Below are 27,646 nucleotides of genomic sequence, written 5' to 3' on the forward strand. Positions count from 1 at the left end.
TCACCTTCTCCCACAGAGTCCAACAGTCTGTTCTTTATCTCTCTGTTGCTATCTCACATATAGGGTCATCATTACCATCTTTCTAAATTCCATATATATGCATTAATATACCGTATTGGTGTTTTTCTTTCTGACTTACTTCACTCTGTATAATAGGCTCTAGTTTCATCCACCTCATTAGAACTGTTTCAAATGTATTCTTTTTAATGGCTGAATAATATTCCATTGTATATATGTACCACAGCTTTCTTATCCATTCATCTGCCGATGGATGTCTAGGTTGCTTCCATGTCCTGGCTATTGTAAACAGTGCTGTGATGATCATTCGGGTCCACATGTCTCTTTCAGTTCTGGTTTCCTCAGTGTGTATGCCCAGCAGTGGGATTACTGGGTCATATGGCAGTTCTATTTCCAGTTTTTTAAGGAATCTCCACACTGTTCTCCATAGTGGCCGTCCTAGTTTGCATTCCCACCAACAGTGTAAGAATGTTCCCTTTTCTCCACACCCTCTCCAGCATTTATTGTTTGTAGACTTTTGAATAGCAGCCATTCTGACCGGCGTAAGATGGTACCTCATTGTGATTTTGATTTGCATTTCTCTGATAATGAGTGATGTTGAGCATCTTTTCATGTATTTGTTAGCCATTTGTATGCCTTCTTTTATTTTATTTTATTTTATTTTTAAACTTTACATAATTGTATTAGTTTTGCCTTCTTTGGAGAAATGTCTGTTTAGTTCTTTGGCCCATTTTTTGATTGGGTCGCTTATTTTTGTGGAATTGAGCTGCAGGATTTGCTTGTAGATTTTTGAGATTAATTGTTTGTCAGTTGCTTCATTTGCTGTTATTTTGTCCCATTCTGAAGGCTGTCATTTCACCTTGCTTATATTTTCCTTCATTGTGCATAAGCTTTTAAGTTTAATTAGGTCCCATTTGTTTATTTTTACTTTTATCTCCATTATTCTGGGAGGTTGCCACCTCTTCTTAATATCTTCTGCTTCTGTTAGGTCTATACCATTTTTATCCTTTATTGAGCCCATCTTTGAATGAAATGTTCCCTTGGTGTCTCTAATTTTCTTGAAGAAATCTCTAGTTGTTCCCATTCTATTGTTTTCCTCTATTTCTTTGCACTGATCACTGAGGAAGGCTTTCATATCTCTCCTTGCTTGGCACTCTGCATTCACATGGGTATATCTTTCCTTTTCTCCTTTGCTTTTCACTTCTCTTCATTTCACAGCTATTTGTAGGGCCTCCTCAGACAGCCATTTTGCTTTTTTGCAATTCTTTTCCTTCGGATGATCTTGTTCCCTGTCTCCTGTACAGTGTCATGAACCTTCGTCCATAGTTCATCAGGCACTCTGTCTATCAGATCTAGTCCCTTAAATCTATTTCTCACTTCCACTGTATAATCATAAGGGATTTGATTTAGGTCATACCTGAATGGTCTAGCAGTTTTCCCTTCTTTCTTCAATTTAAGTATGAATTTGGCAATAAGAATTTCATGATCTGAGCCACAGTCAGCTCCTGGTCTTGTTTTTGCTGACTGTATAGAGCTTCTCCATCTTTGGCCGCAAAGAACATAATCAGTCTGATTTCAGTGTTGGCCATCCAGTGATATCCATGTGTAGAGTGTTCTCTTGTGTTGTTGGAAGAGGGTGTTTGAAGATACATATCACTTGTGTTATGTATAGTGATATGTATAGTGAAAAACTAAGTGGATTTACTTTTGTTTTAATAAAGACATCGGAATTCCACCCAGACTATTACATGTATAATATTTTCTTTATTGTTGATGATGATGACTATTGATACCATAGTGCTATTTTATTATGCACAACGTGCTATTGTCTCAAATATTAGAGAGTGATCAAAGATCAGGATGAATGATTAGTTTAGCTTTCTTTCTATTTTATACCGATCTGGCAGACCATATTATTATTTGACCATCCACTTAATCCAGACATTTTTTTTGTTCTAGATGCTTTATGTATACAATCTCCTTTAGTCCTCTAAACAACCCTATAAAGTAGAAAATCACATTGATATTATGGTGATGATTAAACTTCGACTTCAGGGATTATTGCATCTGCTCAACATTCCAGGACAAGGTTGCATCAGAGTTGGGGTTCTGACCGAATTCTGTGGTAACAGGAGAAAATTTATGAGACAGTACTGTATAGAAGGAAAAATCTCTTCCTCTACCTATCTTTGGTTCTCCAGCTGGGGCCCTATAAATGAGACTGGCCAAAAACAAATTAACAAGACAAAAACAAACAGGAGTTTATTAATATGTGACTTGTGGTGTACACAAGGGAGCAGTCAGTTGTGAATAATCCAAAAGAGTGGTTAGAATTTGTGTTTAAATGCAAACAAAAAGGTGTCTGGGGCTTCTGTGTGGGAGAGGCAAGTTAAGGAAGGATGACCTGGGAAGGTATGGTAAACAAAGGCTGTTTAATAAGGTTTGTTCAGCAGATTTAATTAGGAGCCTTCTCTCTGCATAGGTGTTGGTAAGAGTCCTTAGCAACTGGTAAGGGAGAGGGAGACATCTCTATGAATGGAAATTTCCTTTATAAATGGACATTTCTTTCACAAAAGGAAAATTTATGCCCTGTTTTTAGAATTTGGACTGGTTCTCAATTGCCTTTAGCTGAAAATAATCCATATGTCAAAGAGGCATATTTGAGGGTGGCATAATCTGGTACCTTTCAGTACCATGTCTCTGGCACAGATTTCAATTGTGATTGAATTTTTTTAGATATCCAGATAAATCAGTACTCCCAGAATATGCCTCCCTGTTCCCATTTCAAACCTGACGAACACATGACTAAGAAATATGTCTAATGTGTGAATTATTGGTCAGGTGTCTTTTTCTGGACCTGAATCCAAGCATGTTTTAAGTATATCATTTAAAATTCTTAAATGTGTAAATTTGGAACTGTTGATCATCAAAGTCAGATGCAGAGGAATGAAAAGTCAGAAATGGTGGGGCTAACCTATGCAGGAGTAACAAATCCATCATCTACCTTATTAGGTGATTTCTCCGCTGCTTAAAAAAAAAGTGAAAAATGGTCTTCCCTGGTGGTCCAGTGGTTAAAAATCTGCCTTGCATCCTAGAGCTCTCGCATCCTAGAGCCCCTGCTCTGCAACAAGGAGAAGCCACTGCAATGAGAACCCTGTGCACTGCAGCTCGAGAGTAGTCCTCTCTCCCTGCAGCTAGAGAAAGCTTGGGCACAGCAAAGAAGAGCCAGCACAGCCAAAAATAAATAAATAATTTTTAAGTGAAAATCAATCTTAAGAATTCCGGACAGTATATCCTGGGGGAAAATTTTTTCTAGGTCTTGATATAGTAATTAGTAAGACCCTTTAAAAATTGAAAAAAAAAATGTTCATTTCAGTGGATTAGTCTGTTTTTAATAAAGATCACTAAGATTTTTCTGTCTGGTGTAACATAAATGAGCTAATTTGTGCAGGAAGTTACATGATTTGAACGCTTCAAGTTAGTAATAAGTACACAGAATTCATACTGTTTTTAAATGTCAGTGTGCGTAATTAATAATCTCCATTTACTAAATGAAGATTAGGCACTTAACATGAAAATAGAATAATTAGGCTTCTGTAGTTTGTAAAAGGCCATAACGATTCCTATTTGCAAATACTGTTGAATTTTAAATCATTCTCAATTGGCAAATTGAGTGGGTGTTGACTTAGAAGAAGCTAGTGAATATTAAGTTAAGTTGCTTGCTCAGTCGTGTCTGACTCTTTGTGACCTCGTGGACTGTAGCCCACCAGGCTCCTCCATCCACGGGATTCTCCAGGCAAGAATACTGGAGTGGGTTGCCATTTCCTTCTCCAGGGATATTAGAAGGAAATAAATCATTAAATCTTTAAACAGATTTCTGTGTGACCTCCAGGTATTCTGGTTTATCCCTTTCAAACAGAGCTATCTCTGGCCAGGCTCAGGTACTGAGCTACCATGAGAAGCGGGTAGCTGGAAATGCACAGTGACTCATGGTGGCAGAAGACAAAGAGAGTGTGTCTTCAGCCAATGCCAGTGACTGGTAACAATTTCATATTGTAATCAGGGGAATCAAGGCTTGTTCAGACGCCTATTTCAGGACCTTGGACAGTTCCATTCAAAAGGCACGGGCTGGCAGGCTAGCTGTGTAGATGGATCAGGCCCTGGCCGCCTGATCCTGATATTCCTCCTTCCTCCCTCTCCACTTCCATACCTACCCTTATGGCGGCATATTGAATGTGAGTATCTCTTCTTGCTTTGTATACATATAGCTGCAGCAGTCTACCTAATGTGGCTGCTCTTGTTTCTGCTTTTGGCTTTGTGGTTTGAGGCTACGTTTGATGATTATTTTAAACAAAATATTTCCTGAATACTATATTACAGCAGAAGATGGGGACATAGACACAATTTATGGTTTGCCCTTTTTTCTTATACCTTGAGGAATGGCTCTTTTTGTATCAAAGTCATTTTAATATTTGTGTTTAATTATCCAAATTTGTACCCTGAGGCTATGTGAGAGATTATTCATTTTTTTCAGTCTATATGAATCTCATTTATGCTATATTTCTAGCCTTAAACCCATTGTTAAAGTTTGTAAATCAGCCACAATTGTTTAAACATATAAATCTAACTAAATCTAACTGTATTCCTCCCCTGGGAGCTATATTATGCCACAGCCATTGGGTTAAACTAGGAGATATTTCATGTGTTTCAGAAACTTAAATCATTTGGTTTGGGTCCAAGATTAACCTGCTAGAATAACAATATCCTTCAGAGAATTAAGCTTCAGCAAGTCTCCAAATTTGTTTCTTTTTCCTGCTATTTATATTAACTTAAAGAAATTAAATTTCCTTCCAAAGAATAATATCCATCCCAGATCCTTCTTTTAGGATGCCTGCTCAAGTCATCTTCTGTCCCTGAAATTTACACTTAGTTTTAGGATCTTTATCCGTGTGTAGGAGCAAAATGATGAGACACAGACACCAGATTTGAAGAGGTGTTACCTAGGAAACAAATCAAATTCTAAGAGTGTCTTTTCTATAATCGTCCATGATTGGAGACAAACCCTTGAAATTTAACTTCCCAGGAATGTGTCTTTTTTGTGAGCATGATGTGCACAGAAACAATTGGAAGGATCAATTAAACAAATATATTTGATGAGATATTCAGTGTTTCTTTTCTGCTTTTTGCCCTTTAAACAACTTGAGTTCTGTTTGACCTTTAACAAATGTAACTACTTTTGGCTTGTTCACAGGGAAAGAAAAATTAATTTTGGAACATTTAGGGTTTTTTTTAAATATTTGAGATGCTTGAAGAGCAATAAAGATGTGGGATTCATATATTATAGATGACTTAAGGTCCTAAAATAATGCTTTGTTATAATTTTCAAAATTCCGGATTTTTTTTTTAACAGAAGCAGCATAAAGGAAGCATTATTTGAGGGGAAACACTATTGTAAAAGTCAAACTCTAGTCCCTACAGTTTATAACTCCAGGAATCTTACAGAGAAAAACAGTATAAAACAATAATAACAGCAGCCCCAAGATTTTGAAGAAGCACTTAGCTCCATAACAAGTTTCTTGCACAGTGAACTTTCTTCACATAAGATGAGAAGATGAGCTCATTTCCTCGTCTCCTTTCCTCCACTGGTTTGTGGACATTGACCAGGTCCCAGAAATGCTCATGACCAGTCAGGGCTGCCTGTGTTCACCCTTTCACTCAAAGCCAAGCACCAAGTGAAGCATGTTTTATGTTAATAATATTTAATATTCTTAAGTTCTGCTGTAGTTTTGGCATGCATAAGTTACTGATCTGATGAGTCAAAATACTGCATCTTTTCCTATTGTTTTCATAGTGAATGACTATTTTAGGCAGTATAAGGTCCTTCCCCAAAAGATGTCCGTGTGCTAATCCTAAATGTTATTTCAGATGCCATAAGGACTCTGCAGTGTGATTAAGAATTTTGAGATGGGAGATTATCTTGAATTATCTGGATAGACCCAGTATATCCACAAGGGTCTTTACAAGAATGCATGAGGGTCAGTCAGAGAAGGAAATGTGATGACAGAGGCAGGACAAAGGGAGCGAGAGAGAGAGAAAAAGAGCAAGAGAAAAAGAGATTCATTGATTGTTTCTGATTATAATAACAAGCTCAGATTTTGTTAAAGTATTTATTCTTCAGAAAAGTATAAAGGGAGAAAGGAAGCCATCACTTGGAGAGCACAGCAGTCTTACTGATGACTGATCTGTGTCCAGACCTTCTGATCCTCAACCTCCCCCCAGTCCTTACTGTCAAAATCTAATGAACACATTATGCCATAATGGATTTTAGTTATGGAACTAGACTGCTTATTTTTCTAACTTTAACTATGAGTTCTTGACTTTTAGCAAAATTCTTTACACACAGTAAGTTCACAATCAATAATTACCAAACTCATTGATTAGTTGATTAATCGATGGACTGTCATTAAAATGTTGTACTCTATAAATCTAATGATAGTTATTGAGTATCTATTGTGTGGTGGACTCAATTTCAAGCACTCTATAAAAAAGTCCCTGCCCCTGAAATGTTTATGTTAAGAGGAGATACATAGACAACAAAGAAAGAAGCAAAACAAGTGAATATATGGTGTTTCTAGCAGTGACCAGTCCTTCAAGGAAAAAGAAATGAAATGTGAGAGTGTTGGGTTGGTGCTGTTTATATAGGGAGGAAAAAAAGCCACACCAGCTGGGTGACGTTTGAGTAGAACCTGAGGAAAATGAGGAAGTGAGCACTGTCACTATCTCAGCTAGGAGTGAGAGCCCTGAGCAAGGAGGATGTTTGACATCTTCAATGAGATTCAGAGAGATGCCTGTGGATAGAGCCCAGTGAACAATTGGAGGACTGCTAGCAGTGAGATCAGAGAGGTACATTGGGTCAGTCCTGAGGGCCATGGCTAGAACTTGGACTTTCACCCTGAGTGTGATGGGAAACTTCAGGAAGCATCGTGAGCTGACAGTCTAGAAGTAGCATTCTGGCTGCCAAATGGAAATTAGGTTGTAGGTGGCAAAGGTAGAAGCAGAATAAGAATACAGGCTAGCAATAATGGTAGTTTAGAACCCAGTTGTCATGGCCAAGCTGGTGAGAAGTTGCTGTATTATGGATATATGTCTAAGAAAGTACAAGTAGGATTTTCTCATGGATTGAGTTTGAGATATGGGATGTGAATCTGGATTTCTGAGAAGAGGTCCTGTCTGAAGACACAAATTTTCCCCAAGTCAGTGGATAGATGCGGTTTCAATCCAGAAGGTTTCATGAGTTTACCTGAGGAGTAAGCGAGCAGAATAAGGATGTCTGGGCCCAGAACATCCTGATGTTTGGAGGTAGAGGAAATTAAGAGATCGAGAGTTTAAGAGATTGGCCACAAGGGAGAGGAGAACCAAGCATGGAGTCCCTAAAGTCTGTGAGGAAAGCATTTAGAACAGAGAGGGATCCCCATGTCAAATCTGTGGATAAAATGGCAAAGATGGGAGGGGAGTGTTGATTATGGGCATTGGCCTCAGGGTGGTCACTGGACTGCCACAGAATTTCTAGGAAAGCTTTATTTTTGATACTGGAAATATTACAGGATGTTTGAATGTGGATGGCAATGATAAAATAGAGGGGGGTATTGAAGACACAAGAGAGATAGGTGACAATTTCTAAAGTGATGTGCTTGAGTGATCAAAAAGCGGGATGGGGCTAGTATTACTGCTCAAAGTCTGCTGCTGCTGCTGCTGCTAAGTCGCTTCAGTCGTGTCTGACTCTGTGCAACCCCACAGACGGCAGCCCACCAGGCTCCCCCATCCCTGGGATTCTCCAGGCAAGAATAGTGGAGTGGGTTGCCATTTCCTTCTCCAATGCATGAAAATGAAAAGTGAAAGTGAAGTTGCTCAGTTGTGTCCGACTCTTAGCGACCCCATGGACTGCAGCCTACCAGGCTCCTCCGTCCATGGGATTTTCCAGGCAAGAGTACTGGAGTGGGTTGCCATTGCCTTCTCCGAGCTCAAAGTCTAGAAAGCTTATTTTCTTAGTGATTTAAAAAAATATTTTGAATGAGACTTGAAACTTCTAATCCAATTCTGAGAATGTAAAATACTATATTTAAAAAATAAAACTAGGAAATTAACATGTGACACAGTATTATTAACTAAAGTACAGATTTAGTTCAAACTTCACAAAACTTTATGCTCGTGTCCATTATTTGTTTTCGTGCCTTATTCAAGATTCCAATTGTAGTTGCATTGAGCAGCCTCAGCAGCATGCAACAAATTCTGATAACTTCTCTTTTCATCTTTATTGTGTTACAAATATTTTTAAATTTTTCTTGTTGTGGCTTCTTAGATACACCCATCATTTAAAAGTGGACATTTAATTTCCAATTATGTGGAGTTTCTTTAAGTACCTTTGATTTAATTTCTCATTTTGTTATTAATTTCTCATTTAAGTGCTTTCTCCTCTGCAATCACCCTTTGTTTTTCGGTCTTTTAACTTTATTGATGTTTTCTATGGCTAAGTTAAAGGTCTCTCTTGGTAAATGTCACCTTGCACTTGAAAATGTGTGGGTTATTTTCAAATATCTTTTGATATTGATTTCTAACATAAATCCACAGTGATAAGAGAACAGACTCTGTATGATTTCAATACCTTTAGACCATGAAATTTTTGCACCTTGTTTTATGTCCCTGTATATGTTCCAGTGTCTCCTGGTTTATAGTCCATGAGAACTCGAATAGAATTTGTATCCTGCTGTTGTGTGAAGATTGTATAAATCTTGATTATGTTGAATTGGTTTGTAGTGCTTTTCATGTCTACTATATCCTTCTACTTTTCTGTCTATTCATTCTATTAATTTTTGAGAATTTGCTATTGAAACCAACTAAAAATTGTAATTTTTCTACTTAAAAATAATTGTAATATATAGTGGAGCTATATGTAACTTTGATTTGTATTTTCCAAGTCTCTTGTAAATGTGTGATCATATTTTCGTAATTTAAAAAGTAAACAAGAAAGAAAAAAAGAGGGAGGGATGAAGCCCAAGGGTCCTGTGAAAAGCTTGGCCTTAAAAATGGTAAATGGACAGGTCAAATATTTTCTGAACAATTGATAGGGACATATATATATTAATTGAAATATAGTTGATTTACAATGTTGTGGTAGTTTCAGGTGTATAACAAAGTGATTCAATTATATATTTATATGTATATATGCATATTCTTTTTAAGAGTCTTTTCCAATATAGGTTATTACAGGATATTGAGTATGGGTCCCTGTGGTACACAGTAGGTCCTTGTTGGTGATGAGGATATATATTTAACAAAGAGTTTTTATGCCACATTTTAGTGTGGGGGGCATTTCAAAATATGTGGTTTTGATGTAAAAAAAAGGGAAAGTTAGGAATTTCTGGAAATTTTTATGGTTTAGAGGGGACAACAGGAGAATTTGTAAAAACCTGGGCATTTCACAGAAAGCCCATATATATGGACAACTATGTATTTGAGCAGTAGTTATTAATATCATGTCTGATTTGTTTAACTCCTTTTGTTAGAATGTTAAGTTGAGGCCATGGTTCAAGGCTGCAACTCAGGATAGTTCTGCTGGCTTTAAACAGATAAGTGATTGTTCTGTAGCTGTGAATTGCACCTCTAAAACGAGCCATATAAGTAAAGGTTGAGGGAGCATGAGTACACGGAGCTGATTCATTGCGGTAGCCTTCTCACTACTGCAGGGAACAAAACAGGTCCAGTGACAGTGCATCAGCACAATTAGCTCACATAAAAGATGGTCCTTTAGGCCAAAAAACAGACATATATTGTGGAACTGATATTGTCAATGTAATGAAACAGCCTTTTCAAAGATGAGATATAATTGAACTGAATCATTTAAAGTGTGAGCATTAGAGCTTCTTGGACATTTGCATTGCAAACCACTCTGTTTCTTCACAGCACTAGGCTGTATTGGTCATTAAGACCGTTCAGGGGAGTGTGTGCTCTGGATTTATTTTGGAGAGTCAATTTCTTGTCTTAGAAAATTACTTGGCAGTATTTATGAGAGACTGGTTCAATTATCTACATATTGCAGGTGACAATAATAAGATGGTTGAGTTACCTGCCCAGAGCCCGTAAACAGAGCTGATAGAATGGGTCCCTCGGTATTGATGAGACCTGGTCAAGATTTTCCTTTGGGGGCCTTAGGCAGGCTTCACTTTTCCCTTCTCCTGTCTCCCTTCTCCCCTGCCTTCTCTTCCCTTTCTCCTCCTTCCCTACTTTCTTCCTAACATGCCTCTCAACCTCCTTCCTCTTTCCCTTCCTCCCCGTTTCTCTCCCTTCCTCCACTTCCTTCTTCCTGCATCTTTCCTGCCCTCTCCACCCCTCTCTCTCTTCTTCCCTCCCTTCCCACCTCCCTTACTTCTATAAATCCCACAAAACATGGCATATACCACACAGATCAGTGGAAGTGGCTTCACTGAGGTGCACGTGGCACCAATCAACGCGTCTGGTAGTACAGCTAATATCTTTATAACACTTAACCCTTTATGAAGCATTTGGCAGAACTTTTCCTTCAAAACATTCCGCAATCCTGTGAGAAAAGTACTTAGCCTTATTAGCTTACGATTTCATTCATTTGGCCTTGGAGAGGACAAGATGCTTACCCAGGTTTGCACAGACAGCAAGTGGCAATGCTGATAATGAAATGCGGGTCACATGGCCCCAGGTCTCTTGCCCTAATACTGCATAATCTCTATTCCTCTTTGCCTGCTCGTTAGTGAAGGCAAACAGACTGAATCATGAGGTTGAGAGAGCCTGACAAAACACCCATGTTCCCCACTTTCCCTTTCTCCATAAATTTTTCCTTACAAAGTGGTGAAAACTTTGTTTGTACTCCACGTCCACCCTTACCAGCCAAAGAAAGGACCTGTCAGGTAGGCATTTGACCCAGCAGTGAGGGATAATACAAGCACTGGAGTTTCTATGAATGCTTTCTGGCCCCAGCAAACCTCAAACTCTCCAATGTTAAGACAGATGTTGTAAGTTCCCCAGCACATCTGACATCATTCTTGTTAATATTTGATCATGCTTCATAGCAATGTCCCTCTTGACTTACAGACAGGAACAGCACCTTTCTGTTTCTTTTCCTGATACTGTGGTTGGAAACAAAGCTGTTTCTTCATTCAATGTGTTTGGGAAATACACACTCTATGAACAGAGGGGTAACTGGGAGATGGCTCACTCCTCATGAAATATATTGCCCCTGCATCCTTTTCCATTTCCATCTCTGTTCCAATATTCATAAAACGTTTGGGGTTACAGCAATTATTTTGTCACCCATACCCTACAGTGTCACCATAATTAGGAGGATAGTCAAAGAACAAGGTTTATGGACTATGTAATTAATCATGCCCACTGGTGTGCATCTCCTAGCATCCAACAACACAGGGCTAATACTGACAAAACCTGCATGACTTCCTTTCCCAAGTGTTGTGTAATTCAAAGGGCATTTATAGAAAAGGTTGCGATCAGCTGAAAATGTGAATGATTAGAAATAATGGCTATTGGAATAGATTTGTAACTTTGAAATATTATTTTAAATTGTGAAAAGATTTCCTACATTTCAAAGATATAGACTACATTGCAATCAATACACATATACATGTAGTAAACACATTGAGCTTCTTAATTTCCTACCAATACTTGTTTTTAAGGCAATAGAATATTATAGTCACAGATGAAGGCCTCTGTCCCACTCCCTTCTCTTCCTCTGCAGAAATAATTGGCATCCTGAGGGTGTGTATTTCTCCTTCTCATCTTTTATATTTTATTGTCTATCTCTCTTTATGTATATACCTATACACCATATACGGAGAAGGCAGTGGCACCCCACTCCAGTACTCTTGCCTGGCAAATCCCATGGACAGAGGAGCCTGGTAGGCTGCAGTCCATGGGGTCGCTAAGAGTCGGACACAACTGAGCAACTTCACTTTCACTTTTCCCTTTCATGTGTTGGAGAAGGAAATGGCAACCCACTCCAGTGTTCTTGCCTGGAGAATCCCAGGGACGGGGGAGCCTGGTGGGCAGCCATCTCTGGGGTCGCACAGAGTTGGACACGACTGAAGCGACTTAGCAGCAGCAGCAGCAGCATACACCATATACTGTATCATGTAGGGTATTTTTCAGAATGTATGTAAATGGTTTTATACTGTATCCTTTTGTAGTCCTTTTCCCCCAAGCAATATCAAGTGTTTGAGATTTATATTTAAGTTGTACATGTAGGTCTGTTTTTTTTTTAAATAGTTGATTGTGTAAATATACTAAAATTGAGTTATGCATTCACTTTTTTTTCTCTTTGAGGTCCTGCTTTGAATTCTTTAATAAACATTTTTTTGAAGTTTTAATTTTTATTTAAGTTGGAGGATAATTGCTTTACAGTGTTGTGTTGGTTTCTGCCGTACAACAGTGTGAATCAGCCATAAGTATAAATATATCCCCTATCTCTTGAGCCTCCCTCCCACCCACCCCCATCCCACCCCTCTAGGTCGTCACAGAGCACTGAGCTGAGCTCCCTATGTTGCCACAGCTTCCCACTAGCTATCTGTTTTACACATGGTAAGGCATATATTTCAGGCTACTCCTTACCCTCTCCTTCCACCCTCTCCTTCCGTCCTGTGTCCACAAGTCCATTTTCTGCATCTGTGTTTCTATTCCTGCCCTGCAAATAGGCTCATCAGTACCATTTTTCTAGATTCGATATATATGCGTTAGTATATGATATTTGTTTTTCTCTTTCTTTCTTTACTCTTTATAACAGGCTCTCGATTTGTCCACCTCAGTTCAACTGACTCAAATTCTTTCCCCTCTGTGGCTAGTATTCCATTGTATATATGTCCCATATGGATATGTTCTTTATCCATTCATCTGTCGATGGACATCTAGGCTGCTCTCATGTCTGGGCTATTGTAAATAGTGCATGTGGTTACGTCTTAATGGGTATTCACATTGCCCCCCGTTTCTTTGCATTATAAACAACACTTCAGTGAACACTCTTGCACGTCTTCCTTGCATACATCCAAAAGAGTTTCTCCATGGCCAGGGTCTGCAAATTATTTCCTGTAAAGTGCCAGATAGTAAATATTGTCAGCTTTACAGGTCAGATGGCCTCTGTCGTAACTATTGAGCTCTGTTGTAGTAGCATGGACACAATCATAGTAGGTGAACCAGCAGGCATGACTGTGTACCAAGGAAACTGTATTTACAGATGCTGACATAAATTTCACATTATTATTTCTTTTGATTTTCTTTCCTCCTTATGAATATTTTAAAAAATGTATTTTGAGCAGTGGGCCATACAAAAACAAGCTTTGGGCCTAATTTGACCGAAGTCATGATTTGTTGACCCCTGCTCACGCTTGTCTTAGCTGACCCCAGCGTCCTGATTTTCCACTTGTATCTTCCTTCCAGTCCCCATCTCCCCTTCCTCTCACTCTTCTGTGCTGCCTCTATTATGTGTCGTATTAAATCCTGCTCCCAGGTTCCCAGAAGAAGAAGAAGAAGAAGTGTTAGTTGCTCAGTCGTGTCTGATTCTGTGCTACTCCATGGAGCCCGCCAGGCTCCTCTGTCCATGGAATTTTCCAGGCCAGAATACTGAAGTGGGTTGTCATTTCCTCCTCCATTAGATCTTCCCAATCTGAGGATTGTACCTAAATCTTCTGTGTCTCCTGCATTGCAGGCAGATTCTTTATCTCTGAGCCACCAGGAGATACAATTCCCTGATACCTGTTTAGAGATTTTTCCAAAGAGATCAATGTCTTAAAGGGATAATTGAATAATGTAAAATTTCAAGCCTCAGTCAGTATAAAAAGAGAGTTTTCTTAACTCCCTGAAATCATGCAAGTTGGACTGCTGTAGATCTGCCTTACCATTGCAAGATAAATGAGATTATTCCTTCCACACAGCATATTATTGATTCAGCATATGGTTCTTGTATTCTATTAATGAGATTTGAGATAATAAGAACGTGTAAATGTTCCAAAAATGTATTACATGTTTTGCTAGCTTTTCTCCAGTGATGAGAGATTGAAACTGTATTTGCTCTGCATGGGTCTTGCACCATGTTGAGTAACATAATTAAGATAATCTCTTTTATCCTATGATTCTTGCAACAATGTTCAGAGTTATTCTTCTCCCAATGCTTTAAATTGTGGTTTTCTGAAAGAGAAGTGCAGTATTTGTAAAGGGAGGAAGGAGCTAGCAGCCTGTGTAGGAAGAAGGTTGTAACCAGTGATAAAGAAGCTAAAGAGTAATAAGCTTGCAGAAGACAAAGGCAATTTAGTTGGTCACATCGTGTCAGAAACTGAATGAGTTGATCTGATGCCTGTGCAGGCTGTGATTTGAGTCCCTCCTTGAGCCTTGATCAGGGATAGTTACAACCTGGGGGAAGTCCATGGCTTTGCCTGGGCACAAGGTGAACCAGCCGATGATGCTTCACTTTGCTCTTTTATCTTTTGGGTTGGAAATTACTAATATTATTGGCCTTGCTGCAGGGCATGTGGGATCCCAACCAGGAATGGAACCTATGCTCCCTGCAATGGAAGTGCAGAGTTTTAACTGCTAGACTACTGAGGAAGGCCCCCCAAATTATTATTTTTATATGCCTGTGCTCATTGAGCATGTGAGAGGTGGCTGGAGATCAAAATATAGGGAATTCTGGAGAAGAGGAACATTGGAGCAACTGAACTGTCAATGATATGCAAATTTGGGAGGGCACAGGCTGCCGTGGAAGTACTCAGGGGCTGCTACCTGGAGGTTTCTAAAAAGAGAACAGGAATGGTGATGGTGAGATATGTGAAGAAACCAAAGACACCTTTCTGAGAACTCTAGAAGTATCTTTCTTCCTGCCTACAAGGAAAGAAGAATAACACACTTAAGGACCATAGAGTAGAGAGAAGAAAAAATGGAAATCTGGGGAAAAAATAAGAACAAATCTAAACAGATTCTCTCCTCTTGAGTTAAGGACGTTCTGGATATCACCAAGTAACCTCAAGGAATGAGAGCAACAGGACTCTCCAGCCTGAGTCATAGAACGAAGGAGAAAAACACAGTCAGCTCAGCAGCCTGAACTGAAAGGTCGAAACAAGATACAAATGCTCGTGGTAAAAACGACATGAGGACCCAGGGAAGAAGGAAACTGCTCCTTGCAGTGGCAGTCACACGTCAGGGAAGTGGAACTGGAAACTTTTAGCCTTCTCTGGATTTAATGCCTGTATCAGTGTCCTGGTGCTGGTGGTGATAAAGTGTATGCTATTGGTGATTGTAAATGAGAACTTCCAAGGGAGGATGGGCAAGACCTTACAGCTACACAGAAAATATAGTACCAGAAGTGCTGAGAATTAAATAAAGAGTAGCTGTGCCTAGAAAGATAGGACCTATATTAGTGACCCATTTCTCTTTCTTCATAAGAGAAATGTTCAACACAAGTAATGTTATCAGATATGGTTTCGAAATGGAGACTTGACACTTCTTCACCAAAACTATGCTTTCTTCCCATTCAGTCCATCTAACTTGCTGTTATTAAGAAAGCTAAGAGAGAAAGACAGAGTCCTCTCCCTTCATGAACTCAGTCTAGAAGAGGAGATAAAGAAACGCATAACGACAGTCCATTGGCAGGGGTGCTGGACAGGAGCCTGCTGTCGGGCTTTACTCCTAAAATTTCTCCTGCTCCTCTCTTCTAAAGCACTCCCTACTGCACCATACACACCCGTGTGACAAGTGATTCTTTCCTCATAGATCCTACCATTGGCCAAAATAGTCAGGTTAGGAAGATTTTTTGAAAGCCCTGATGCTCTTCTTTTGTAAAATTCAATCACGTTATCAACATAAGCAATTACATCTATAAGGAAATAACAGTTTTGACTAATATAGTAAAATACTAATAATCTGCCCAGTGCTGCCCTTAAAGTCTGCCATTTAATCCTTTAATGTTTTAAAGCAGGCTTAGTGATACCTCTTAACTTTATCCTTCACTCATTTTACTTTCTTTGTTTTCAAAAGGTGAGGAAAAGGAGGTATAGTCAGTTTAAGAGATTTGTCAAAGAAAACACAGCTAGTGGTGGTCAGAGTTGAAGATCTGTATCTAATTGCTCTAAAATGCCATAGAACCACAGTGATGCCACAGGTGTCCTGGGTCTCCCTGTTGCCAGTCAACCAGCATTGTGGGGAAGTTAGCTTTCTTAGCCAGAACTAAATGATAATTGCAGAGCAGCAAGTCACTTTTCAGACTTTGTTTAAAATAGCAAATTAGCAGAAAATAGCCAATGACCACAGTGGTTGCTGAGTTAATTTGCCTGTACTGAACTTAGCTTCCCATGGGTCTTGATTGCAAAGAGCACTGGAGATTGAATCTGAAATTGCAAAATAAGACATATCCTATTTGGCTAATCCTCTCCTTTCCCTACTGTGTTGTTAGTAGTACTTTAACCCCAAACTCTGGCCTCTACTTCATAATAAATATTTCAGAAAATTATTCTATGAATTCTTTTTGAAACTGTGGTTTGTCTTTTTTAAAAAACATCACTGCAAGGAATGTTTTTCATTGCTTTCTTTTCTGTACTGTATTAAGAATAGACACTTAGGGTAGAGAATTAAGAACATTGCTCAGTTCTGTAGGAGGTTGGCTAAAGTATATCTAACACATGAATAAAGCATTTTGGTTCCTCCTCACTGGCTCCATTTCCCTGTAGAGAGTAGCACCAAGTACCATTTTCCATTGGCAAGTTAGTAGTCCTTAGATGGGGTGATACTGGGGAAAAGCACCAACTGCAGCTTAAATTCTTGACAGAGAGAGAGACAGAGACAGAGACAGAGAGAAGCCTCTGACCTGTTGCCAGGATTCCTAAGACAGCTTACTATCTCAAGACAGAAATCTCACCTAAAAGACTCTAAAAATTACCCTCAAATCAAAAGTCCGTTTGTCAAAAGGAAGGGTGGTTGGCAAAGACTCCTCTTAGCAGCTTAAGACTCCAAGTTGAAAACTACAGCTGATCAAATACAGCCCTGCTGTTCTCATTTTGATCTGGAAAGTTCAGATTTCCCCTTGGCAGCCCATCAAGATCAAGGACCCTCAAGGCACCACAATGGAAAGTCCTGTGATTTTTCTTCCTTTGTAGAGAGAAAAATTTCCCCCTCTTGGTCTACTCATTGATGACCTTTCCTTAGCACTTAGCACTTGACTCTGCCTGCTCTTGGATCTAGAAATCCCTTGCTTGAATTCCTAAGAGTGGTTCTGTATTCATTCACTTCCTGCTTACTAAATAGACCCTTTTTTCTGCATCCCTTCTCTCTCCCCTAAATCTGCACTCAGTCTTTTCCATCCACACTGCCTCCGGCCTTAGATAAGTTCCTATCACCTCATGTATGTTATCTCAATAAACATTACCATTGCTGCCCATCTCTAGCTCTCTTTTAGTCACACAGTGTATCATTTTTCTTATTTCCTCAGCTCTGCCAGCACCCTTTTCTTCTCATTCTTTTTTTTTATTCATTTTTTCTTATTATTTTATAGAATCTGTTTTATTTCATTTCCATCAGGGTTTGAGTCACTTAAAATATTCTTATGTTTACTTGAGTAAATCTTCCTCTGATTATTCGTGTCACTTGCTTTCTCCATCCAAAATTTATTCTTTCCATTACAAGCACTTTTGTTTAGATCCCACATTTGCTGTGTGTGTGTGTGCCCATGCATGTGAACATACTTTGAATTGGGACAGCTCTGTTTGCGTCCATCCCCCTTTATCCCTGTGAGTGTCACTGACAGAGGTTCTCTGAGTCACTTCTACTATCACCTGAACTCTATTTGAATCTTCCTCCTGAAACCCTAGATGAAGGACTGGGTGCCGCTGCTTATTAATCTATGTTCAGTCCCTCGAAGGGCAGGAGGTGGGCTGTGGGATTTTTGCAGCTGGAAATGGAGAATTTCATCTCCTTGAAATCGCCCTCTCCACCTAGTAAAGCTCTACCGAGGGTTCCTATGGCAAGCCACCACGTGGCTGTTTCTCACAGAAAAGCATCTCATGTTTCTTCCCACTTAGGGGTGGGTGATCTGGTCACTTTGGAGAGAAAATAAGTGAAATTGAAATCTGGAGGCTTTCCATAATTTGTTTGGTGAAACAGTATGGACTTTTCAATATGTGGCTCCTTTTGATTCACTGCTGCCAGTTGGCCTTTAGATGCCATTTCAGAGTGATCCTAATCCCAACATCACCTCAGACTCTCTCTGCGTGTGTTAGGAAGTCAGATTAATAAAGAGTAGCATACGGTGCATACTTTCTCTTCAGCACCACAGACAGTGCTCTTCCGTTGTGAGTTCATCCTGGTGCTGAGTAACACATTACCACAACTCAAGATGCTTAAAACAGAACGCATTATATTATCTCACTGTTTCTATGGCTCACGTTCAAACACAGCCTAACTAGGCCCTCTGCTCAGGGTCTCACAAGCCTGCAGTTCTGGCCTCAGCCAGAGCTGCAGTGTCATCTGAAGGTCAACTGGGGCAAGATCCTCTCCCAAGATCCCCCAGATTCTTGGCAGGTTATCTCCTTGAGATTGTAGGACTGAGGTTACTGGCTGCTCACTGGCTGTCAACTGGAGGCTATCCTCACATCCTAGAAACCTCCCATAGCTCCTAGATACATGACCCACTTCATAGACAGTTCACAACATGGAAGCTTAACTCTTTAAGGCCAGCAGGATAATGTCTTAGTCCAATCTTCTAAGAGTTTTATACAATGTAGCATCATCATGAGAATAATGTCCCATCTACTTTTCCATGTTCAAACAACTCACAGGTCCCAGTCACTTCCAAGAGGATGGGATTCTACAAGGATATGACTCATTGGAGATCATCTTAGGCTATGAAGAATGAGACACTTGCCATTTCTTCTTATCTGGGCAGCTCAGAATTTCTTCCTTTCCTTCCTGTTCCAGAAACACATTCTAAAGGTCCTTTGAATAAAGAGCACCAAGCTCCAGATGCAATACATTCCTGTAGTTGGGAAACTAATTGAAAGTATCTGATTTTACAGCCCATAGGCATCAACCTAAATTGGATTTGGTGACTTATCAAATGGAGGGATCCATTTTAGGAAATCACTTCAAATACACTGCGAATGTTTAGGGCAGGACTTCTCAACTATAACACTATTGACATTTGCGGCTAGGTAATTATTGTTGGAGACTGTTCTGTGCATTGTAAGGTGTTTGGCAGCATCCTTGGTCTTTCTAACTAGGTGCCAATGGCACCTGCCTACACCTACCCCCAGGCCCAGGTTGTATCAACTTAAAATGTCTTAAGATATTGGCAAAAGTGTCCCTTGTTGGGGGGAACATAACCAATCCCAATTGAGATCCACTAAACTTGGGTCTTTCCCCCAGGTTTCCATTAAGGAGTCAGTGGGCATCTCCTGATTGCAGTAAAATCCATGCAGTGTAATTTCATGGAAATGTAATTAGAATGAAATTGGTATGAACACAGCTGTGAGTCTGTCCAGCTGCATTACAACTAATGATGTAAGGCAGTAGGAAATTCAGAGTCCTGCTTCAGGCAGCTTAATAGGTTCTAAAGGGTTCCAGGCCTCGTTTGGACTAACTTCTCAATACCCAGGTCACTTCATCTGTAACATAAGCTGAGTTTTCACACCTCTGTAAAATATGGGTATTGTAATCCTAGAAATGGTACTTTGATGTGAAAAGTGCTGCTGTATCCATTGAATGCTTCCCCCTCAACAATGCGCCTGGCAGTTGAAATATCTGTGTTTACCATTTACAGTCTCAGGATATTTCTGTGAACTGAAGAAAGAATGAAATTTCACCACTTATATAATTAAACTGTAATGAAACCTCTTGTGAAAGATACAGTTTGCCTATTGAATCTCTGCACACTATCCATTTTACAAACATTGGTTTATGTCCCCATTTTCACACTTTAATTTAAGACTCCAATTTTCTAGCCCTTCAGATGATAATAAAATGTACACAACTGGAAATGAAAGTCTTCAGACACATGTTTGGCAATCCATTAGAAATTGTGATTTGTATAGATGACCCCATAAATCTAAATTATTGGCACTCATGAAAGATTATTTCCATTTATTTTGTTTTATTATATAATATTTTTCATTCAGGCTGAGATAGTATTAAGTCCTGCCAATTACACAGATATAACCTGATGATTTCACTTGTTTTGTAAGAATCTGTGGTCTTGAACCCACCTCTTCATGTCATTCTGCTACTGGCAGTGTTAACTGAAATATATTCCACAACCAGCTTCTTAAAATAGAGAAAGCCTCTTAATAACCATGACTACAATATAAACTGGCTAGAAACATGAATATCTCTTTACATTCCAGAGTTAAATACAGAGTAAAATCGAAGATATATTGTACCTTAATGTGCCTTTTGGATCACTAACACATTGATGCAGAAATTAAGTTTTTATATCTTAAACTGTTACTGAACTGATGACTTTGTAAAACTCTGGGAGATCAGGCACCATATCCTTTCAATCAGTAATGTGTTTTATTCTTTGGGTGCAGCTAGAATGAAGACTTCCTCCCCAATGAGGAGAGGACAGTCATATTATTTACCAACTATGCCCCTCTTTTCCCTCTCCTCCACAAGTTAGCAAATTCTATTTCTTGTTTCACTTCAGCTACCCAAGGAACAAATTCACTATTTCTAACTTTAATATCTAGAATGGCCATAGAATGTTTGCCCCAAACATTCCTGGTTTACGTCTGTTTTTCGGTGTCCTTATCTCCACAACCTCCACTTACTCTCAAAAGAATTCCGATTTGGTCAGTAACATGTATGGTCCTCCTCTTAAGCATCCCTTCTTGACAGAGACTGGAGGAAAAGTGCTCCATGTCTTTTCAGGCAGTATCACTGTAGATGTCCACCAGGGAGTGCTCTTGTTTCTGGCTTACATTCCTCAGCCAGAGAAGATTTTTTTCCTTCTGGCAGATTGTAAGAAAAAGAGAAGAGAAGCTAACTCGTGGATATCTGTGAGAAGACGTCAGTTGGGCAGAAAGCTCTCAGTAGCACTTCAAAAACTTGGAAGCCAAAAATAAAAACACAGTCTATGCTGAAAACATCAGAAAATATCAGACCCTGAAGAAGGAATAGAAGACAGTTATTGCTGAGAGAAGAATGAAATAAGAGGAAGATTATAGAATTCTAAAAATTATTTATGGTGCGATTATTTGGGAATTATAATTCAAACGGAATTTATGAGCACTTCCCTTTCAGTAGTGATTACAGCTGCTTTTCTAGGTAATTGTACAAGGTCAAGGCAGTATCAACATAGATTTCTTGAGCAACCCAGCTAAAACAATGCAGAGCTGAATTATTTCTTTATATAGGCATATATATTGCATTTTATTACCTTCTGAAAATGTGTCAGACTCAACTCGTGTGAATTATTTACCTATTTGCTTTCCTTGCCTCCCATTTAAATGGCTGCTTATTTAAAGTTACCCACAGGAGACTTTATCATGGCAAATCTTTCCTGGTTTTCTCACACTGGTTCTTTTCATGAGCTAAATCCCCTTAGACAGAGTGGACTTGCACATGATCAAAAGGTGGACCAGGGCCTGCTGCTCGGTTCCCCCACACACTGAGAGCACAGAGGATGAGAATAAGCTTTCCTTTGTTGCATTTATTTTTATCTTGCTTGTGGATACAACCTGTGTGTCGTCACTCGGTTACGGTTAATGCTGACAACAGTTTCCTTCCCTCTAGGATAATGATATCTTTCTTTTTTAAAGATTTTCCCAGAAGCAGATTTTCCCTTTCTAAGTCGGAAGACTTAGAGCGTAATACAAGCAGAGTGGTCTTAGGCAGGCAGTCTTTGTGGTTTCTCTGAGTGGTGAACTTGTCATTACTGGTGATTTCTGGTTTTCAGGGCTTCTTTCACAGCTGTGAATTTGACTGTTGTCTTAGCTACTTCTAAGTACTTAACAGAGAGGAAGAAGGCACACACGTTTAGTAACAGGCTGAGAAGGAACAGCAGAGCTGCCCCAAACCTTTCCCATGCCTGATGTCACTTGGATTGCTGCTTTTAGAATATCAGTTTCTTTTACTTAATGCTTTCAGTATAATTTTAGATTCTAATGGGGAGGGAGAAAAATACGACTGTGGACGTGTGCTTTTCATTTTTTATTACATTTGAAATCCCCTAATGTCACTAGCATTGACAGAGCCTACCTTCGAAAATTTCATCAGTATTCTTCACTGTGTATGAGACAAATTTCCTCGTTCCTGTGAAATTTATGATGCGAGGAAGGAGTCGCCATAAATATTCTTCCCTCTCAGTGTGACGTTATTCAGACAGTGGGTGAGTTATACTTGTAAAATTACCTGATGTAGCCCAATTCATGATGTTTTTTATTTGTTTCTTCCAGGAATCAAACACAAGTCATTTTCTAGAGGAGATTAATTAATTGTTAAAGCAGAGTGAGATTTTAACCACATGGAATGATAATATGAAATGCAGTTAATTCCTTATTTATTGTTTGTTGTTTCTTTGAGAAAAGCTAATTGATTTATATGTAGTTTTGTGTGTGTGCATTCTAAATCACCCTTCCTTTTGCAAAAAGCTTATATTTCACAGGAAATATGTGAAATTGTCACATAATTACTGTACTCTGAAGGAGTGATGGGGAGTTTCTGATGTTAATATTGAGTCTTATTTTTGATCATCAAAAGAGAGTTAGATATTTTGGTGGTTCACTATATAAAATAATGAACAATTTCTGACATATCAGAAAAACAAATAAGCAATGGGCTTTAAATTTTCTTGCCTCAATGTGAATGAAAGCAGAATGGTATAATGAATACTTAAATGAATCTTCTTCTGGCATAGGAAACTTGCAGAAGAGAGAAGCCACATTGGGTGGAAGCTTTGGAAAGACCAGTGGCTTTAGCATGAGATACTCTTGTGTGTAGGAATGTCCCCAGTGGCTCAGCAGTAAAGAATCCACCTGCAGTTCAGGAGATGCAGGAGCCACAGGTTCAATCCCTGGGTGGGGAAGATCCCCTGGAGGAAGGCATGGCAACCCACACCAGTATTCTTCCCTGGAGAATCCCATGGATAGTGGAGCCTGGCAAGCTACAGTCCATGGGCTCACCAAGAGTCAGACGTGACTGAGCACAGCACAGCACACTTGTGTGTGTGGAGGACTCTGGCACACAGATTCAGATAGGAGAATATGCAGATTGGCAACATAAGAGCCTTAAGACAAGCTCAAATAGTAGTGTTAGTTGCTCAGTCGTGTCCGGCTCTTTGCGATCCCATGGACTATAGCCTGCCAGGTTCCTCTGTAACATACCTTGAATTTAAGTAGAGCCAGAAGAAAGTTGGGGAAAAGTGTTGCTGTTGGGATGTCATCAGTTCAGTTCAGTTCAGTCGCTCAGTCGTGTCCGACTCTGTGAGACCCCATGAACCACAGCACGCCAGGCTTCCCTGTGCATCACCGACTCCCGTTGTCTACCCAAACCCATGTCCACTGAGTTGGTAATACCATCCAACCATCTCATCCTCTGTTGTCCCCTTCTCCTCCTGCCTTCAATCTTTCCCAGCATCAGGGTCTTTTCAAATGAGTCAGCTCTTCGCATGAGGTGGCCAAAGTATTGGAGTTTCAGCTTCAACATCAGTCCTTCAATGAACACTCAGGACTGATCTCCTTTAGAATGGACTGGTTGGATCTCCTTACAGTCCAAGGGACTCTCAAGAGTCTTCTCCAACACCACAGTTCAAAAGCATCAATTCTTCTGCGCTCAGCTTTCTTTATAGTCCAACTCTTACATCCATACATGACCACTGGAAAAACCATAGCCTTGACTAGATGGACCTTTGTTGGCAAAGTAATGTCTCTGCTTTTGAATATGTTGTCTAGGTTGGTCATAACTTATCATCAGGGGATCACAAATAATGGAAGAATAGAAAATTAAAAACAGTGGATAAAATGCTTATGGTCTCCACCCCTTTTATTTTAATACTTGGTGCAGGGGAAAAGAAATCATGAGATAGTAATTTCAATTAAATAATTAACTCTGTTAATGGTGTTTACTAATGTCCCATAATAGATATACCACCGGATGGTAAATTTTACCCAGTAAATGTAGCTTAAAAGAGCTCAATTAAACGAAACCTTCTTGTGGGTCTACCATATGGCAATTATTGCCCTAAACATGTGTATTTCAATTTATAAGAGTTGAAGCATAGTTTAAATATATGAGGAGATTCATCTTTTATAAAAACCAGTGAGCATCTTTTGCTTTTTGCTTGTTTTGGCTGCACTGCGTGGCTTGTGGGATCTTGTAGTTCCCTGACCAGAGGTCGAACTCTGGCCCTTGGCAGTAAAAACGTGGAATTCCAACCACTGGAGAACCAAGGTATTCTCCAGTGGGCATCTTTTGAATACTGAAAAAAAATTAATTGATCTGTTTTATGAATAATCACCCCTTAATTTTGTAAAAAGAATTTCTAGGTTGAGATGATTAATGTTAGCTATTATTCCTAATTTTTTACCTTTTAAAAACTATTTGCAAGCAATAAAAATTAGAGAGAAAAGAAAACACCCTTAAAAACCCATTATTGTAGAATAACTTCTGCTATAACTATTATCATTTATAGATTTTCTATTTGAGTATATTCTCATCATTTTGTGTGTGTGTGTGTGTGTGCATTCTGGGTTGGTATCCTGTGAAATTCCACTCATACACACCAAAAAGTGAACGAGGGAATGGCTCTGTAGTGAAATAAGTTACAGAAATGCCATATGCTTATCTTCTTGTAAATGAAGGCATTTGCTTAACTTTGCTTTGCTCAGCATTTCCCAAAGGTATTTGACCACAGAACTGGTTTTTTTTTTTTTGCTGTTTTGTTTTGTTCTATAGCAGTTGATAAGTCAGAGAATACATCTGGAAAAATTCTGAGTTTTTGAGTGAACAGATAACAGGGTTGATTAATGTCTACTTAATAACCTATTAGAGATTAATGATTAATTTCTTTTAAGGCTCTGGAGAAATAAGATAGTTTGGATGTTTGAGGAAGAACCTCTTTCAAAGATGGGACAAAGATAGGGAGGTCTGAGTGGGAAGTGACTTGAGGGGCCCTGAAAATTCAGGCAAATCCTGAGGGCGCTGTATTTGTTTTCTTTTTTCCTCCAGATTTATTGACATGTAATTGACATATAACATTGTATAAGTTAAACATGTACAATATGTTGATATGTTAATATATTGTAGAATGATTGCCAGTATAACATTAGCTCAAACCTCATCCCATCACATAATCACCATTTCTTTTTCTTTTTTGAGAAAATTTAATATCAACTCTCTTAGCAACTTGTGAGTATATAATATAGTGTTATTAGTTATAATCCCTATTCAGCGCAATAGATCCCAGAACTTGTTGATCTTATAGCGAAAAGTCTACACCCCTTGACCAATATCTCAACATTTCTCCCACCACTGCCCCTACCCCACGCCTCCCTGCCCGCCGAGCCCCTGGTAACTACCACTCTACTCTCTGTTTCTCTGACTTCAACTCTTTTAGGTTCCACATATAAGTGATATCATGCAGTATTTGTCTTTCTCTGACTTACTTCACTTAGCATAATGTTCTTTGATGTTAACTATTATAATTGTTTTGCCATTTTTTAGCAATAATTTCTTTCTTTTTAAATTTATTTTTAATTGAAGTATAATTGATTTACAATGTTGTATCAGTTTCTGGTGTATAGCAAAGTGATTTAGTTACACATATATATGCATTATTTTTCATATTTTTTCATTATGGTTTATTATAGGATATTGACTATAGACCTGTGCTATATAGTAGGACTTTGTTGATTTATCTTTTTTTTTTTTTTTTTTTTTGCCACGCCACATGACTTGTAGGATCTTAGTTCCCTGACGAGAGATTGAACCTGGGCCATGGCAGTGGCAGTGCCAAGTCCTAACCACTGGACCACCAGGGAATTCCCTATCCATTCTATATGTAATAGTTTGTATCTGCTAATCCCAAACTCCCAATCTATCCCTCTCTGACCCACCTGCCTCTTGGCAACCACAAGTCTGTTCTCTATGTCTTTGAATCCATTTCTGTTTCGTGTCATACTTTAGATTCCACATATAAGTGATATCATATAGTATTTGTCTTTGATTTACTTCACTTAGTATGATAATCTCTAGGCCCATCCATGGTGCTGCAAATGGCATTATTTCATTCTTTTCTATTGCCAAGTAGCATTCTGTTGTATATATATGTACTACATCTTCTTTATCCATCTATTAATGGACATTTAGGTTGTTTTCATGTTTTGGCTGTTAGCAATAAAGTATTTTAATTAAGGTATGTACATTTTAAAATGCATAATGCTATTGCACACTTAACAGACTAGGGGGAAACAAAAACATTCATGTGACTCACTTTATTGTGATATTTGCTTTATTGCAGTGGTTTGGAGCCAGAACCACAGTATCTACGTGTATGCCTATTTGTAGACTTCCTTGGTGGCTCAAGGAAGATAAAGAATATCTTTATAAAGAATCCGCCTGCAGGTGCAGGAGACATGGATTCAATCCCTGGGTCAAGAAGATCCCCTGGAGGAAGACATGTCAACCCACTCCAATATTCTTGCCTGGGAAATCCCATGGACAGAGGAGGCTGGCAGGCTATAGTCCATAGGGTCATGAAAGAGACACGACTTAGCAACTAAGCAACAAAAAATGCCTACTTGTATGTGTGTATACATATGTATCTCCACATCTTCTTTATTGATTCATCTGTTGTGGATGGACACTTAAGTTGTTTCCGTATATTGGCTATTGTGAATAATCCTTCACTGAATATGGGTGTGCCAATATCTCTTTGAGATTTCGTTTCCATTCTCTATGGATACTTGTCCAAGAAGTGGGATTGCTGAAACATATGATAGTTCTTTTTTAATTTTTTGAGAAACCTCCATACTGTTCTCCACAGTGGCTGCACCAACTTACATTCCCACCAACAGTGCATAGTATTCCCTCTTCTCCACATCGTCACCAATACTTGTTATCACTTGTCTTTTCAAAGATAGTCATTCTAGCAGACGTGAGGTCATATCTCATTGTGGTTTTGATATGCATTTATTTCCCTTACAATTTGTTATGTCAAGCACTTTTTCATGTACCTGTTGACCACTTATATGTCTTTTTTGGACAAATGTCTATTCAGGTCCTTTGCCCAGTTTTAAAACGGTCTATTTGTTTTTTGCTTGTTGAGTTGTATGAGTTGTTTTTATATTTTGGTCATTAACCTCTTATCAGGTATGTGATTTACAAATTGTTCTCCCATTCCATAGATTGCCATTTGATTTTGTTGAGAGCCTCTTTGCTGTATAGAACTTTTTAGTCCTGCTTATTTACTGATATAGTCCCACTTATTTATTTTTGCTTTTGTTGCTTGTGCTTTTGGTGCCATATCTAGGAAATTGCTGCCAAAGATAAACGTCAAGGAGCTTTTCTCCTATGCTTTTTTCCTAGGAATTTTATAGTTTCAGGTCTCTAATGCATTCCAAGT

The 27,646-nt window shown here is 38.9% G+C and overlaps 1 long non-coding RNA gene and 1 other non-coding gene across 2 annotated transcripts in view; one reads left to right on the forward strand and one right to left on the reverse strand.

Annotated features, from left to right (window-relative positions):
- The window catches only part of LOC129639091 (uncharacterized), a 290,367-nt gene extending 263,325 nt beyond the window's left edge, over positions 1 to 27,042 (forward strand). Inside the window, exon 5 of the long non-coding RNA XR_008708166.1 lies at positions 26,543 to 27,042. This is a non-coding gene — a long non-coding RNA (uncharacterized LOC129639091). The remainder of the gene's footprint in view (positions 1 to 26,542) is intronic.
- TRNAG-GCC (transfer RNA glycine (anticodon GCC)) lies at positions 25,992 to 26,063 on the reverse strand. The gene has a single exon. It is a non-coding gene; the product is annotated as a tRNA-Gly (tRNA).
- Positions 27,043 to 27,646: the final 604 nt, after the last annotated feature.

The sequence above is a fragment of the Bubalus kerabau genome, chromosome X, assembly GCF_029407905.1.
Source record: "Bubalus kerabau isolate K-KA32 ecotype Philippines breed swamp buffalo chromosome X, PCC_UOA_SB_1v2, whole genome shotgun sequence".
Classification (NCBI taxonomy): domain Eukaryota; kingdom Metazoa; phylum Chordata; class Mammalia; order Artiodactyla; family Bovidae; genus Bubalus; species Bubalus kerabau.